We start from the raw sequence: 5,338 nt of genomic DNA, 5'->3' as shown, positions 1-5,338 counted from the left end.
CCCCCCGGGCCTTCATTTTCATGTGGCACTGGTCCGGCATCTGGGAATGGCCTGTCTTGCTCATCCTGCCTGCTTGGGCCTCATAAATGCGGGTGTTTGAGTGCTTGCCCTGCGTGAACTGCCTCTGCACCTCCACATTGTCCCAGAGTGCCACAAAGTCATGCTCCTCCTCCTGGCTCCAGTTGGGCCCTGGGTGGGAGGCTTGGGCGTGCGTGTGTGGGCGGGGCTGATCCTTGACAGGGAGGACATCGTATCCCATGCCAGCTCTCTGGGCTCCTGCACAGCACTGTGGTTGGCCCTAGAGAGCTGGTTGCAGCACGCAGCTCAGGGGCAAGGCCAGGGACTGTGAGCCATGCAGCAGAGGCAGATGTGGTACAGGACCTGCAAACGCAGGAGACGGTGCTAGCCCTGCTGTCAGAGAGCCAGGCAGCAGCCCTGGAGAGATCCCAGGGCTGGGCAGCGGGAGCAGCAGGTTGCAGCCCTTTGCAACACTCAGCTGTGGCCAAGCTGCATCTCCAGCTAGGGGACAGGACTAGGAGCAGCAGCCTGGGTCCTGTCCATGGGGCACATAGAAACAGGTACTGAAAGGCCCAGGGAGTGTGCCCCAGGGCACAAAATAGCCACAGGCTTTTATAGCCCGCAGCAGTAGCTGGGGCTACCACAGAGGTAGGCCAGCCCTAGAGGAGGTGAGGCTTCCAGCCAGGAGCCCTTAGGCTGGGCTCCAGCTGGCCCCCTAGTGGCTGGGCAGATCTAGTACTAGAGTCCCCACGTTAATGTCTACACGTGAGTTAATGCGTTTTAAATGATCACACCTAAAGTTGATACTAGCTTTCTGCAGGTATCAAATTTAGGTGGGATTAGCCTAAAATCCCCATTTTTTAAGGTGCATTAAGGGTGTGCACATGTAGATGCACACCCTTAATGCACATTAAATGTGCACATATGGACGTGCCCACTGAGTTTTGGTTGCTACTTTGGCATGCTTCTTCTTGGAGAAGACCATCAAAGCATTTTTGACTGTAACAGAACTTTTAAACTGATAATTTTAAATCATGGGAGGGGCAAAAACAGCTGGTAACTGTACAGTCCATTGCGACTGCCCCAGCTTATTTGTCAATCTCTGTCTTGTTATTTCTGTTCTTTTGGTGATGGCTGGCTTAAGTACTTTCTTGTCAGCTTCTCCTGTGTTTGTTTCCTTAAAATTTTCTGTGCTGTCCCCTGTGTATAGAGACAGCTTTTTGAGTCTGTCTACTCAACCCCCTTTTCATTTAAAGTCACTTCTGAAGACCACGTGTATTGTAACATGTATCAGAAACCCACTGGCATCACCATTCTTGAAAGTAATTTATGTAAAATAAACTCACTTCAGTATTTGTTAACATAATTGCATGTGTGCTGTGTCCCCACCCCACTGGCTTGTTCACTTCTGTCTCAGTCTGGGGCAGGGGGCATGCTCTTTTAATTTGGAAACAGAGCTTGCTGTGAATGCAGTTGGCAATAATAAAGGAACAAAAACTTTGGGAAGAAAGAGTCTCTCAGGCTTTTGGTATAAAAGATAACTATAGGGAGGACGGTGTGGAACAGGAGAGAGTTTTTGTAGCAGCTAGATTATACAAGAAGTTGTTTTTTTTTTTTCTACTTTGTTGTTTTTTTCCTACTTTGAAGCATCTGCCTCTGGCAGCTGTCTGAGGCAAGATATTGGACCAGACAGACAGCCGGCTTGCTCTTGCAATGTATTTCTTACCTTGCTAGTCATGTGGAAATCTCAGCTAACAAAGTTGATCCATCTCTTTTTATAGATGGACTATCTAAAGCAAACAAAGTAGGTGTATTATGGTCACAGTAACACAACCTTGTGGGAAATTGTCACTGCTTTCTGCAGAAGCTGCAAATGATGGGAATCTCAAGTTACAATAATGGAGCCCCTGGTTTTGCATAGTTGGGGAGTTATCACAAGAGAAAAAAAGGTGTAGTTGGGGTATGTGACTGCAAAACCCATTTTAATGGGATATTTTTCAAATTTAATTGTAGTTACCTTTTTAAACAATAAAGCTCAACCTGAGAGTATAGAAGGAAAGCGCTGTCGATTTGCTGAAGTTCCCAGAGCCCTGAATGACAATGATAGACTGTCGTGCAAGGGGAGGTTTTAGTCCTCCGTATTTTCAGAAACGGTCATGCACACCTTTGAAATAAGTTACCCACCAGGATACTAGGATTATTAAAAAGAAAAACCTGGGCTTTTCCCATTTTAAGGAGGTTTGGAAATAAAGATAAAATCCTTTAAGCATTTGAATATACCTCAGATCTAGCTGCTTTTTGTCTTCATGTATTTTTCTTCCTCATACGCTCGGACTACTAGGTGAAATGTATGGACAGAAAGTGGTCTGGCTTTCATTCTTGGGAGTTAATATAAACACAAATCTGATCCTCCTCCAGATCCTCTGACCTTGTGTTTTAAAGAAATAATTAAAAAAAAACAAGACGTATGATTGCTTCTGAGTGCTGATTAACTGGGATTCCTCTGGCTCGTGTGAGATTTCAGAAATGGCCCTGTCCTACATCGCGCTATCCACCTCCTGCTGCATCCTTGGACAGTTCTTAACTCTTGCTGTCCTTTGTGATACCTGGACTAAGTGCTCTTTTATATCTCCATTTGGCACTTTTTTGTTGACATACGAAGGGTAGAGCTTCATCCATAAGGTTTTCCCTTTCATAATTTAACCCAGGACTGAAAAATTGAGCAGAAACTGTCAAGAGACTGTTTTTCAAGTTTGTAAGTGTTCAGGGAATGGTGATATAACATCTTCAAAGGCCACTGGTATTTCGATGAGTAAACATGTTAAATTTGTTTTTCTCTTTACTTCACAGGAGGAGTCTCGGATCCTCAGAGTAAAGGTGGTTTCTGGGATTGATCTAGCTAAAAAAGACATCTTCGGAGCCAGGTACGGTTTGGCATTCAGCACTAACTTGCTTTAAAATATAGTACGGTCAAGCAGAGTAAAGCAGTTTATAACTGAGTCACTGAATCTCTCAAAAGGATTGCAACCAATGCAAGTTATGGGATATCTGTTGGCAGGTATCAGTTGCCATGACTGACTTTTCATGCTCTCTGGAATATGCCCTCTCCTACCAGACGGTACTGTTCCCCAGTCCACTTTCTGCTTCTGCTGTAGGTTTTCATAGATTCATAGATTCATAGATTAAGGGTCGGAAGGGACCTAGTAGATCTTCTAGCCCGACCCCCCGCCAGGGCGGGAGAACAACAAAAACCCCAAAAAGAGAAATGGGACTCAAACGAGTCCAGCTAGGTGGGCATCCAGCCTCTTCTTAAAGACCCCCAGGGTAGGGGCCAGCACCACTTCCCTTGGAAGTTGGTTCCAGCTCCTAGCCGCCCTAACGGTGAAGTAGTTTTTGCGGATGTTCAATCTATACCTCCTCTCCAACAGCTTGTGCCCATTTCTCCTTGTTATGCCAGCGGGCGCTAGGGGAAACAGCGTCTCCCCCAAACCCCTCTGGTCCCCCCTAGTGAGTCTATAGACAGTCACCAGGTCCCCCCTTAGCCTTCTCTTGTGGAGGCTGAATAGGTTCAGGTCCCGCAGTCTCTCACTGTAGAGTCTGCCCTGTTGTCCCTGGATCATGCGGGTGGCCCTCCTCTGGACCCTCTCCATATTGTCCACATCCCTCTTGAACTGGGGCGCACAGAACTGGACACAATACTCCAGCTGTGGCCTGACCAGTGTCGCATAGAGGGGGAGGATCACCTCTTTGGCTCTACTCGAGATGCACCTGTGGATGCACGACAAGGTCCGGTTAGCCTTGCCAACCATGACCTCGCATTGTCGGCCCATGTTCATCTTGGAGTCATAACTCATGATGTAGTAACTCATAATGAGGCACCTTAGTTATTGGTGGTGGTTTTGGATGCTTTATTTAATATCCTGACCCTCCGTCCCCACTAGTGATTTAAGAGGGGCAGAAGACATGAATGATGCAGCAACACTGCTTTGTTTTTGATAAAGCACCACTTCCCTTATTGGTTTTCAGCAGCAGCTGTGGTGGTGACAGATGTAGAAAGCTGATAGGATTGTGACATTGTTGTATTATTTTGGGCCGTTGGTCATGTCCAGGTGTCACAGATACAGTTTCTGCGTACCATTGGAAGGATTTCCTCAATCCATGTGCTAACATGAAGAGTGTGGAAAGGACCATGGTGCTGATCTTGCTGGCATGTGAGGAAACTTTTGTTTAATAAATGGTCATTTGGTTGTGGAAAGGAGGAGATGACACTTATGCAGTTAAGTTACAGATGTCTTTCTTTCTGTTTTGTCTACTTGCTAACTGAATCACTGGGACATGCAGGCCCAAGGTGAGGATTATAAATATGTCTATAAACTGAGGGCCAGTTTCTTCAGGAAGAAGACGACTCTTCCAGAGAGCATGAGCCAGTCTTACTTAACATGGTTGGCTTCTGTCTGTTTCCCAGCCAACAAAGAATGAGCAGACCCTAGTCTGCACTGGGTTAACTCCGGTCAGGGTAACAATTGACAACAACATTGTTTTTAAGTGTTTTATTTGAAAAACTCTTTCAAAACCTGTTCACACTTCCTCTAATTCCATTTTCTTAAATTTGTCACAGAAGGATTCAGATATTTCCTTTTTGAATTGTACATTTTTTTTGAACAAGTGTAAACTTCTGGTGTGCTTATTAAGACCAACAGCATGAGCAAAAGCTGACAGCCTTGGAGGACTTTGAAGATAAACCTGGATGGATGTAGTATCAAACTTAACTGAGTTACGTTAAATTGGTTTATTGAACTTCTGTCCCAGATACCATCCATATTCAGGTTATTTTACAGTCTCCCAGCATCCCAGGATGCTTTGCACCTTCTTTGAAAATCCCTGCTTGCAGGGTGTGTGAGCTAACCTTAGCCCAAGCTGTCTGCTCTGGCTGAGCAGGGAGGCACGCTCTAGCGCCTCCCAGATTCTGGCTTGGGCCACTTCAGACGTGGCTGCATTTCTGAAATCAAAATTGAACATCTGGTCACTTGCTTATTGGTTTCAATCTACACAGCTTAGACTAACCTGCGAAGATTGAGTCATAGATCCCCCCTCAGCCTTCTCTTCTGGAGGCTGAACAGGTTCAGGTCCCGTAGCCTCTCCTAGTGGGGCCTGCCCTGCTGCCCCCGATCATGCGAGTGACCCTCCTCTGGACCCTCTCCATGTTGTCCACATCCCTCTTGAAGTGCGGCGCCCAGAACTGGATGCAGTACTCCAGCTGCAGCCTGACCAGTGCTGCATAGAGGGTGAGCATCACCTCCTTGGACCTGCTTGAGATGCA

The 5,338-nt window shown here is 46.3% G+C and overlaps 1 protein-coding gene across 1 annotated transcript in view; it reads left to right on the top strand.

Annotated features, from left to right (window-relative positions):
• The window catches only part of NEDD4L (neural precursor cell expressed, developmentally down-regulated 4-like, E3 ubiquitin protein ligase), a 377,239-nt gene that overhangs the window by 9,384 nt on the left and 362,517 nt on the right, over positions 1-5,338 (top strand). Inside the window, exon 2 of the mRNA XM_019518166.1 lies at positions 2,869-2,942. The gene's annotated coding sequence lies outside the window, so the exon portion shown is untranslated. The remainder of the gene's footprint in view (positions 1-2,868; positions 2,943-5,338) is intronic.

Source organism: Gavialis gangeticus, unplaced genomic scaffold (genome assembly GCF_001723915.1).
Source record: "Gavialis gangeticus isolate Ggan-Ray unplaced genomic scaffold, GavGan_comp1, whole genome shotgun sequence".
In the NCBI taxonomy this organism is placed as follows: Eukaryota; Metazoa; Chordata; order Crocodylia; family Gavialidae; genus Gavialis; species Gavialis gangeticus.
Note: the sequence above shows the minus strand (reverse complement) of the source record. Positions and strands in the feature narration are given on the sequence as shown.